Here is a 12,561-nt window from a genome sequence, read left to right as displayed (position 1 = left end):
GATATTAGCTGGCAACTTAGCTCAGGTGCAATTCACGTGTGGGTGAGGTGGGAAATGAAAACTAGCTAGAACTTTGCTTGCTAATGCCGAAGAGAGAAAAACAAGTCCAGGGGTACATTTTGCTTCTTCTCTGTTCTCAGCTGAATTCCCGAGTGGAGGAAACACCCAATGTCTGTGTGGCCGGGGGAGCCATGGATTCCAAAAGTCAGCCAACACATTTGCAAGGGTGAAGAACCCCTGGCCCTCAGGGTTATTTGAATCCACAAGGATTCCCCAGTTGGCCCATGAGACTGCTTTTGGCCAAGTCCCTCTCGCCTTGCTACAGCCGACACCATATATGATCAGCTGCACCTACAAAGCCCTGTGTCCAACAGCAACAATCATCTGACTGCCAGGGCCTTTAAGGAACCACGTGTGAAGGAATGAGAGCCCTGTTGTTGTTGTTGTTGTTTAGTCGTTTAGTCGTGTCCGACTCTTCGTGACCCCATGGGCTATAGCACACCAGGCACTTCTGTCTTGCACTGCCTCCCGCAGTTTGGTCAAACTCATGTTCGTAGCTTCGAGAACACTGTCCAACCATTTTGTCCTCTTTCCTCTAGTGCCCTCAATCTTTCCCAACATCAGGGTCTTTTCCAGGGAGTCTTCTCATCTCATGAGGTGGCCAAAGTATTGGAGCCTCAGCTTCACGATCTGTCCTTCCAGTGAGCACTCAGGGCTGATTTCCTTCAGAATGGATAGGTTTGATCTTCTTGCAGTCAATGGGACTCTCAAGAGTCTCCTCCAGCACCATAATTCAAAAGCATCAATTCTTCGGCGATCAGCCTTCTTTATGGTCCAGCTCTCACTTCCATACATCACTACTGGGAAAACCATAGCTTTAACTATACGGACCTTTGTCGGCAAGGTGATGTCTCTGCTTTTTAAAAAGCTGTCTAGGTTTGTCATTGCTTTTCTCCCAAGAAGCAGGCGTCTTTTAATTTCATGACTGCTGTCACCATCTGCAGTGATCAAGGAGCCCAAGAAAGTAAAATCTCTCTTGACTTGAAATGTTCGTTTTGGGAACATTTGAGAGCCCTAACTTTTACATAAAGCTCAATCATATGTCAAGCCATACTGTGCCACAGCCATATACAAGGTGAAACGGTTTTTTCAGGTAAGCCCAGGTAGGTAAAGCTCTGGTCTTAGGCCTCAACTGATTGTGGTCTACTTGGGCATAACAGTTACATGCTTCCGGCCTCAGTTTCCCCATCTGGCATGTGTGGGGAGGGTTGCCACCGTTGACCTCATAAGGTTGCTAGCAGGATGAATGAGATCATGAACCTGCTGTATGCTGGCCGTGTTTTGTTTTGTTTTTTAAAAATAATAATAATAATGCAAAACAGGTTCTGTTACTGGGCAGTTATAAAATAGCTACGGTACTCTCCTCCCCTCTGACGCACAAACATACATTTAGTTCAGCAAAACTACGCATGCAGTTTCTGTAGAGGAGGAACTTAGCGTTGAGAATAGTGGGCAGTGCTTTTCGCCCCAGCTGGAACACACTGGAAGACAGTTCCGGCACCTCTCAGGTGGGTGCCATTGCAAGCCAATGCTCCACTGCCTGCTTCTTGCCTTTATGTAATTCTGAGAAGCCCAAAACGGACATTTCAAGTCAATATGGAAGCTGGCCAGCATGGGCGAGTCAACACTTTTCTTTTGCCCTTTTACACTTTTCTTAAAATCTATGACTCCACCTAACTCCTTGCAGCATTTGGTCAAGCTATGGGGAAGAGCCAATTCGTATTTCCTTTTCTTCCCTCTATCTTTAGGGAGGCTTTTAATGTTTAAGAAATTAGTGTATTTTAATGTTTCTGTTGGAAGCCACCCAGAGTGGCTGGGGAAACCCAGCCAGATGGGCAGGATATAAGTAATAAATTATTATTATTATTATTATTATTATTATTATTATTATTATTAATCTCCTGTGCAGCGGCGATGGGCTTTAAAATTTCCTTTTTCAGCAAACTTTTTTTTATTGGTTTTACAATTTAATTTTACAGTCACACATAAAATAAAACAAAATAAAAAGTAGAATTCTCTGAAATCTCGGACTTCCTTCCTCCCCTCCATGGAGTCTGCGAATAACCATTTCATATCATATCATCCTCTATTTGTCCATTAAATTCTATTTATATCCATAGCTCCTTTCACATTGCAAGTGTTATTTCAATCCTGCTAAATGTTTTTAACCATTTACAGTGTTCTCTCAAGTAAATTACCATTTCCCACCAGTCCTTGTTAAAGTTTTGATCATCCTGGTTCCTGGACTGTAAACTTTCCAGCCAAGCGTCTACAGTTGCCAATGCACTCATTTGAGCAAGGGCCCCTCCGAGCTACTCTAGCCATCTGCCCGAACCTAAGAGAACAAGGGAGGTGGAGGAGCATTTATTTGACTTGCACCAGAACTGGGGGTGACCCCCCAAGCTTGCTGTGGTTTTTAGCACCTCTGCGGGTGCTGAAGGTGGCCGTTGTCAAACTGGCATTTGTTCAGGTCTGCTCCGAGTCACGCGGTGACTTTCTGTAACAACTTCCTGGTGAGTTCCGGCACCTATTTTCCTTGAAAAAAAGCACTGATTCTGGGTAATGTTGAAAGCAAGAATTTCCATCCCAATAAATTGTTTTTTTAGGGACGCGGGTGGCGCTGTGGTCTAAACCACAGAGCCTAGGGCTTGCCGATCAGAAGGTCGGTGGTTCAAATCCCCGAGACGGGGTGAGCTCCCATTGCTCGGTCCCAGCTCCTACCGACCTAGCAGTTCGAAAGCACGTCAAAGTGCAAGTAGATAAATAGGTACCGCTCCGGTGGGAAGGTAAACAGCGTTTCCATGTGCTGCTCTGGTTCACCAGAAGCGGCTTAGTCATGCTGGCCACATGACCCGGAAACTGTATGCCGCCTCCCTAAGCCAATAAAGCGAGATGAGTGCCGCAACTCCAGAGTCGTCTGTGACTGGATTTAATGATCAGGGGTCCCTTTACCTTTTACTAAATTGTTTTTATTCCGCAATCTGGCTTAGCTTTTTTCTTCTGTGCGGTGTGCGGCCCTCGCTTCAGCTGCAAACTGATGCACACTGTGAGTAAGATCCAGTGATTTGCTTCTGAGTACTTAAATGTGCCTAGGGCTGCTCTTGTTCCCATCGGTTAGCGGGTCCAATCCTGTTGCAATTTCAGGGTGAAGGGCATTGCAGGATACAGTCAACATTTCTAGTCAGATATCAAAGGGAAGTTTCTTGCCAATGCAGTTGGGACTTTGGCATGATTTCTCATTGGGCAAAGAGCACCTGGGAATTGCCTTATTTACATAAAAATACCCATAATAATTCTGGTAAGATAACTCATAATCTATAAGTAGCAGGAAGGCGCATTCCAATAGCGATAAAGAATTATAAAGTGGGGAAAGAGCTCAAAAGTCATCTAGCTCAACCAGGATGAAGGAGGTCCACCACTGTGGCACTCCGAGAGGTGCTATCCAGTATAAAACCATACCTATTATGCCAGTTCAGTAGACCCAGCAGTAGAAAATAATCAGTGGGGAAATGATCTATAATGAAATGGGGGGGAAACTATTTAAAAGAACATTACCCCAATAAACAGAGGCAGTCTTTTTAGGCTCCCAGGGGCCAGAAAAGTATATTTATGTATACAACTACAGCAGCTCGGATTTTGTTAGCCCAAAAATGGAGGGTGGGGGAGGTCCAAGAGAAGGGGGGAATGACAGCTAAAAATGATGGAGAATGCAGCATTAGGAAGTCTAACCAGCAGGGTGACAGAACAACAAGATTGAGTTTATAAAGAGGAATGGAAAATATTTGTGGAGTGCCGTGTTTCTCCGAAAATAAGACACCGGCTTATGTTTATTTTTCCTAAAAAAACACACACCATGGTTTATTTTCAGGGGATGTCTTATTTTTCTTCCTCCTCCTCCTCCTCCTGCGGCTGGCATTGCTGTTGCGGCTATCACTATGTCTTATTTTCAGGGTATGGCTTATATTCCTTGAATGCTTAAAAATCCTGCTACGGCTTATTTTATGGCTACGTCTTATTTTCAGAGAAACAGGGTATCTGGAAAATAATTGTAAGCAAGGAAAACGCTAGCAGGATTAATGTAAACTCAACAGTATGTTTGAGGTTATAAACAGACTGGAAAGAGAAGTTGCTGAATTGCAACTCATTAGCAAGCTTAATACCATGGAGCCACCTGGAATGAACAAAGACATAGGATTCTTATCTCATTATACATGATCAAGCTTTCCTTAGCACCTCAGCCCTTGCTCCCCCCCCCGCAAGACCAATTGCACTCATTAACAGTCGTTAACAGTCATCAACAGGTTTACCACTCCTATCAGCCCATCACCCATTCCCATCACCCCCACCCTCTGAATATACATAAGGGTCTGGTTGCTTCTGTTTCAGTGTATCTGACGAAGTGTGCATGCACACGAAAGCTCATACCAAAATAAAAACTTAGTTGGTCTTTAAGGTGCTACTGAAGGAATTTTTTTATTATGTTTGAGGTGATACGAAAAGGAGGGGAAATTGATTGGTTGGATTAAACCAAGCAAGTCCAAAGTCTGGCCTGGGGGCCACTTGCGGCCCCCGGGCTAGTTTCAAATGACCCTTTTGAAAAAGCAATCTCTTGCTGCCCCCAAGCGCCTGCCCACCAACACCATTTCCTTTTTGCGGGCTCGTCACGAGCTCTCCCCTCTGGGTGGGGGGCATGGCTAGCCCCCACGCCATTAGGGACTCCCCAGCTGCGTCACGTCGACCAACAACAACAACAATCACATAGGAACATAGGAAGCTGCCTTATACTAAGACCATTAGTCCATTTTGCCCAGCATTGCCTGCAGTGACTTGCAGAGGCTCTCCAGTGTTTCAAGCAGGTGTCTCTCCCAACTCTACCTGGAGATGCCGGAAACCGAACCCAGGACCTTCTGCTGGCAAGGTGCATGCTCTGTCACTGAGCTATGACACGTCCCCTAAGTAGCAGCTGGGGACAAAACAGCAAAGGCTTGTGCGCTCAAGGTTGGACTGGCCTAGGGAGACGGCAGGTTGCTAGGATCATGGCATATAGGATGGGCCTATGGGTGGAGATTCGGAAAGCGGATTCCATGTCTATCTCCTGGTTGCAATGGGCAGTGTCCTTGATATTGCTCATATGCTATTCATAGCCCAGGACTGTGCCTCACGCTGCGTCACGAATGATACACTGCTTTGATGATAAGTGCCCATCGAAACAGGGACAGGGTGAGGCCCATTCCTCAGTGTGTCGAGAGCGGTGTCCTCTGTATTGTGGCAAAATGCCTGGGCTGCGGCCAATTAATGTCTCCAAGCAATTCAGCTTCCAGTTGAGTAAATAATAGCTGTTATGGGGAGTGAGACTTTGGAACCAAGTTCCTTCCCATTCCTTAGCCTTGGGTGTGAGTTACCACAGCAGTCCCATCATTTTCCAGTTGTTTTTGTCTCCTGTCCTCCTTTACTGACATTTGCACCCATCCCTTTGCTGAACCACACGCCAGTACTTCTAACGCAGAGCTTTCCAAACTGTGTGTCGCGCGACACATTAGTGTGTCAGCTGCAAGTGTGTAGGTGTGTCGTGCGAAACACTCCCTGTGCTTCTTCCGGGGTTGGAAAGGGGTTAGTTTAATCTCCGGTTTGCTAGCAAGACTGAATTACAGTGTCGCAAAATGATGCATGTCTAAAAAGTGTGTTGCCAACATGTAACGTTTGGAAAGCTCTATTCTATAATGCCTTCAAAAGGGTGTGCCCTAAATAACCAATAGGAGAGGCTATTTCTCTCTCTCTCTCTCTCTCTCTCTCTCTCTCTCTCTCTCTCTCTCTCTCTCTCTCTCTCTCTCTCACACACACACACACACACACACACACACACACACATTTATTTATTTATTTATTATTTCTGTTTTACAATTTAAAACACTCATTTTACATCCCTCAAATATCAATGACTTCCATTCTTCTCTTTGCATAGTTCATATTACTACTAATACAAATAATAATACTAATACTAATTTATTATTTATACCCCGCCTGCCTGCCTGGATTTCCCCAGCCACTCTGGGCGGCTCCAACAGAATATTAAAATACAATAGTTCGTCAAACATTAAAAGCTTCCCTAAATAGGGCTGCCTTCAGATGTCTTCTACAAGTCTGGTAGTTGTTTTTCTCTTTTGACATCTGGTGGGAGGGTGTTCCACAGGGCGGGTGCCACTACCGACAAGGCCCTCTGCCTGGTTCCCTGTAACTTGGCTTCACGCAGCAAGGGAACCGTCAGAAGGCTCTCAGCACTGGACCACATAAACCATATCACAAATCCTTGCATCTTTTACAAAAACTATACCATTCAGTGTTCCATTATTGCATCCATCAAAACTTGTTTACACTGTTGAATTTATCTTAATGCTGCCAGAATTTTCAGCTACACACAATTGTTTCCCTTATATTCAATAAATGTTTTCCAATCTTCTCTAAATGTATGTTTTTCCTGTTCTCTTATTCTATATGTTAAGTCTGCAAGCTGCGCATATTCTGTCAACTTGAGTTGCCATTCTTCTTTGGTTGGGACCTTGCTCGTTTTCCATTTTTGCACTAACAAAATATGGGCCGCATAAGGTAAAGGGACCCCTGACTGCTAAGTCCAGTCGCGAACAACTCTGGGGTTGCGGCACTCGTTTCGCTTTACTGGCCAAGGGAGCTGGCATTCGTCCCCAGACAGCTTCTGGGTCATGTGGCCAGCATGACTAAGCCACTTCTGGTGAACCAGAGCAGCGCACGGAAACGCCGTTTACCTTCCCGCCAGAGCGGTACCTATTTATCTACTTGTACTTTGACGTGCTTTCGAACTGCTGGGTTGGCAGGAGCTGGGACCGAGCAACGGGAGCTCACCCCGTCATGGGGATTCGAACCGCCGACCTTCTGATCAGCAAGCCCTAGGCTCTGTGGTTTAGACCACAGCGCCACCCGCATCCCTCCAGGTGTCAAAAAAAGTTTATTTAGAGTAGAATACTGTACATAAATAACCTTTTTTGACACCTGGGAATTTCAGTCTGAATTATCCCCAACAGAAAGTACTTTGGGGTTTTTTGGACAGTACTTTTAAACATTTTCTTCAATTCATTATGGATCATTTCCCAATACTCTTTTACCCAGGCTATTCTCCATCCTATGTTCACTTGATTGGCTTATGTGTGCCAAAAGGGCTGGAACTAGATATTTTCAAAACAGTAGAGCCTAACCTGAACTAGATGACTTTGAGTAAGATGTCTAACTTGCTTGAACCATCCTAGCTGCTCCAGGCACTATCATTTTCTAAATCTTGCCCCAAGCATAGCTGCTGTCTGCGCATTAGCTAAATCAGGGATAGGGAATCTGTCCAGATTTTGTTTGACTACAACTTCCATTATTCCTGGCCGTTGGCTATAATGAAGGCTAGGGCTGATGGGAGCTGTAGTCACCATTACAAAATTATATTCTGGCATTCTGTGGCTTGGTTCATGGGTTTTTGAAAAATATGTGTGGCTAGAGATTCCTGGTTCAGCCGAAGAGGGAATCATTGGGAGGAAGATTTCCGGCAGCTCTCCTTTCTTTTAAGGTGGTGCGTAGGAAGAGGGTCCTATTGGGCAACTCTAAAGGTTTCAGTCCTCTCGTTTCAATCTCTCGTTTCAGTTCTCCTTGTCTAGCTGTTCTGTTGCGTGGTGGTTCTTGGAGCCACAACCTCACATACTTATTTGCAAACAAATGCAAAGGGTGCTCTGGCTTGATGCAAGGTACTTTGGTTACATGACCAGTAAACAATCACCTCACCTTCTCTATCACTTTTGAGCCTGTGAAAAGCAGGAGGATCAAATGCATTAGCGCTATGAGAATGACACTTTGGAAGAACTCGTGGAGATTCACGGCGTCAGAGGCGATTAGGGAAAACATGGTGAAGATGTTTTATAAGTGGTACCTCACGCCGGTAAAAATAAAAAAAATGCATAAAACCAAGGATAATCTCTGTTGGAGATGCAAAAGAGAGGTAGGGACATTTGTACATATATGGTGGCACTGTGACAAAATTAAAGTATTTTTGAATGCAATATTGGAGGAATTGAAAAAGATATGCAAATATAATATTAAAAAAGCCCGGAATTTTTTCTATTAGGAACGTTAGGGGAGGATATTAAAAAACAAGATGAAAAAATATGTTTATATGCGACGGCAGCTGCAAGAATTCTATTGGCGAAATATTGGAAAAAGGAAGAAACTCCCAATATTAAAGAATGGCAGGAAAAATTATTAGGATATATAGATTTGGATAGATTAACAAATGTAATAAGGGGAGGGAGTTGGGAAAATTCGGCGAAAAATTGGAGGAAATTCGGAGAATATTTCAAAAAACAGTGCCCCATGATAAAAACTTGGATTTGCTTTTAACACCTCGCAAAGAGTGAAATTTGAAAAATAAGGGAAACAATGCAAAAGGATATAAAGCTATCAACCCGGGAAAAGGACAAGCGGAAGTCGGTTAGCAGGTGAAGTGTGATTATGTATGAATATCTTGTGGATATATGAATCTATGGATTATGAGCTTATCGCTCATGAAACATAAGTATTACAAGAAGATACAGGAACTAATAATTGGGTTAATCTACACTCAAACTTACACATTAGAATACAGATTTTGCTTTCATTTTTGATGTGATTTAAGTCTTGATATGAATTTTTATGTTGTGCTTTACGTTATGTTATGATTTATGTTATGTTATGATTTAACTTATTTATTATTTGAATTGCGACTTATTATTACTATTATTATTTATTATGGTTATTGATATTTTTATTTGGATATCATTAGTTTTTCTTTGTATTTATGTATCTATGTATTTATTTGTCTTTTCTTTTCTTTTTTTCTTTTTTCTTTTAATGTCTGTTTTCTTTGTATCTTTTTGTGTGCTTGTGTACATATTTTAACTTCAATAAAGTTTGAAGAAGAAGAAAAAAGAGAATGACACAGGAGACCCCTACAGAAAGCAGGTAGCTGTGGGCTGCCCTGTTTGAAAGTCTTGACGACAAAACCACAACATTTGAGAACTCTGAACCAGACTGAGCAGGGGAAAGCAACCTATAAATGTATTTTGGGGGCACCAGAGGGTGCTGTTGCTTCCACCAATCCCATCTATTTTCATGTTGTTTGTTACACATAGAGGCAGGGAAAGTATTAGGTCAAGGGCGCTTTCTAGTATCTTTCTGCCCATGTAATAAACACATTGTTGTTGTTACTCAGAAGTGCTGTGGTGGAGCAGGAACTGGGGAGGGAGGACTGCGGATCATTAAAAACAAACAAACACCCAGATCAGGAGCAACAGCGTCATCTGCTAGAGCAACAGAGTGACAGTCCTTGTGTCAAAGAGGCAGCCAGCAGTTCAAAGTTGGAGCTAACTCTCTACAGTCGTACCTCGGCTCCCAAACACCTTGGGAGTCAAACATTCTGACTCCAGGACGATCGAAAACCGGAAGTGAGTGTTCTGGTTTTCAAACGTACTTTTGGAAGCTGAACGTCTGACGGGGCTTCCGTGCTTCCGATTGGCTGCAGGAGCTTCCTGCAGCCAATCAGAAGCCACTCTTTGGTTTCTGAATGTTTCGGAAGTCGAACGGACTTCAGGAAAGGATTCCGTTCGACTTCCGAGGAACAACTGTATTAGCAAAAACAGGATCTGCACAGGAGTGTCAGGCCTAATGAGCACAACAACTCCTCTCTGGCAGGTCTTGCCCCCATGAAGGAGTTGTGGGGGGGGCGGAGAGCAGGCGGGGACAGGGCTGGCGCAGGTCCTGGGGGCGTGGTGCACCACCTGCGGGGGGGGGAGCCGCGATAGCACCCCACCGGGATCGCGCTCCACCTTCACTCCTCTTCCTCCACCAGTGTCCCCACCTCCCCACAGCTGACGTAAGTCCCCTCCTCTCCAGGACCTTTTACAAGCAATCGGAGACTGCGCCTGCTGCTGCTACACCCATTTCAGCTCTCTTCTGGTTCCGGGAGACAAATGGGGAGGGGAGCTTGTCGCAGCAGGAGGGGGAAACACCCCTGCCTCTTCATCAGCTGGACTCACCTCTGTCTCTCTACCTCCCTCTTCCCCTGCTTCTGCCTCCGATTCTGGACTTCCCTCTGCCACCGACTTTCCCAGCTCACTAAGCCCTGTTACCTCTTCAGCTTCCAACACCTCTTCTTCCCTTCTCCCTCTGACCACTCCTCATCATCCCACCACTAATCCCCGGGCTCTGAGCTTTCTTCCTTTGGTGGTTCCCCAGCAGATTCCTTCCACCATTCCTCTGTGTCCAACCAGCCCATGACACCTTGGAACTGTCCCCAGGGCACATACCCTTTCCCCAGCCCTCACTGAGCCTGCTATACACCCTCTTTTTGTGTTTTTGCCTTGCTGGAATATACCCTTGAACTCTGATAATGCCTCTTAGTTGTTTGGATGGATGACAGAGAGGGGGTGGCTGAGAGGGTGTATAGAAACAAGCCTACTGTTTGAGTGTGTGCTGCAAATGTAAAACGACAGAAAGAACATTTTTTCATATGTGGTGGGCTTGCAAAAAAGTGAAGGGCTATTGGGAAATGATTCATAATGAGATAAAGAAGATGTTTAAGATGATGTTCCCCAAGGAACCTGAAGCTTTTCTCTGAGGCTTACAGAAACAGATATACAGAAAAAGGTTGGTTAATTTATTTATGGGTGCAACGGCAGCAGCAAGAATATTGCGTGCTCAAAACTGGAAACAGGATAAGGTTCCAAAGAAAGAAGAACGGCTTATGAAAATGATAGAGTATGCCAAACAGGCAAAGCTAACAGCAAAATTTAGGCATCAAAATGACAAAACATTATTTGAGGATTGGAAACCTTTTGTAGAATATCTAAAGAACTATTATAATTCCATGAAAACGTGAGCAGGATTTGAGATGTGAGGAACAGTTGAAAGACATTCAGGATAATAACTCATGGTGTATACAGTACATGGAGTGTTGTAAGTTAAAATATTCAGCATTAAAGGATAAACATAGAACAGTGGGGGGGTGGAATGGGAAATCAATGGATAAATTAAACGTAATGTTGATGGTAAAGTATGTAAATTTTGGAAAAGTAAATAAACATAAGAAAGAAAGAAAGAAAGAAAGAAAGAAAGAAAGAAAGAAAGAAAGAAAGAAAGAAAGAAAGAAGTCTACTGTATAAAGATAAATTTTTAATGTTTGACGTTTTATTGCTTTTTTATTAGTATTACTAATAATATTCTGTTGGGAGTGGCTCAGAGTGGTTGGGGAAACCCAGCCAGGTGGGCGGGGTATAAATAATAAATTATTATGATTACATTATTATAAATTTAAAAATTATTAATCCACCCACTTTTGTACCCGGCCCTGCTCCCTAATGGCCTGTGGCCCTCAAAACACTACCCAGAATGGAATGTGACCTTCAGGCTGAGAAGGATTCTGTACCCATATGGTAGGAAATCGATATATATTTCCTCAAAATGATGTGGGCTTGTCGACTTGTATGAGCATATTTCGTGGCCAGGGAGAGTCCCCTTTCCTGACAGTCGGTGGGTCTCTTCCAACTTTCACAGTTGCCTGTTGCAAAGCTCCCACGACACTCCTAACAAAGGAAGCCGTCCCCACCACATGACCACATGTAATTTTATACAAATGTGTTCCTTCCTTTCAGTTCCTTCGGTGCCCCACCTTTGATTGCCACATTCTGTCAGCGCTTACGCAATTCCCTCCAAGGCACAGGGCACATCATACATTTCCCCCTCTCCCCTGCCAAAAAAAAGGGAGGGGAAAATAATTGTGGGGTCTGTAGTTTACCCCTCGCGGAACTACAGTTCCCTGCACCTTCAATGAGCTACAGTTCCTGGGCAGGATGTGTGGTGTTTCTGTGTGGTGTTTGTGTTTGCACCTTCAGGGTGCTATTGGGCGGGAGATGTATCACGATTCACGACCCGTCTCCTCTCCTCTCCACGGTGGTGTTTGGTTTCCTTTCTCTTGCACGGCTCATTGTGCAATTTCCCTCGGCATCCATCCTGTTTGGGGGGGGGGGCGGCGGCATGGTGAAACAAGCCGATATGATTCCATGCCCCAGTGAGGAAGGAAGGAAGGAAGGAAGACACCACCCGTCCACTGGAAAACTTAAAGACAAAGGGAGCAGAGAGTCTGGGAAGGCTGTGTGCGTTCCTCCCTCCTATTATGCACACACTGAGAGGAGCATATGAACATGGAGGCCCTGAGTGGAAACATTTGCAATATAAATAATAAAATTGTCCAGCGGCACCTTTGTTGTTGTTGTTTAGTCGTTTAGTCGTGTCCGACTCTTCGTGACCCCATGGACCAGAGCACGCCAGGCACTCCTGTCTTCCACTGCCTCCCGCAGTTTGGTCAATCTCATGTTTGTAGCTTCGAGAACACTGTCCAACCATCTCGTCCTCTGTCGTCACCTTCTTCTAGTGCCCTCCATCTTTCCCAATATCAGGGTC

The sequence above is a fragment of the Zootoca vivipara genome, chromosome 13 (assembly GCF_963506605.1).
Source record: "Zootoca vivipara chromosome 13, rZooViv1.1, whole genome shotgun sequence".
Taxonomy (NCBI): domain Eukaryota; kingdom Metazoa; phylum Chordata; class Lepidosauria; order Squamata; family Lacertidae; genus Zootoca; species Zootoca vivipara.
The sequence above is the reverse complement of the archived record's forward strand: the minus strand, read 5'-3'. Positions refer to the sequence as shown.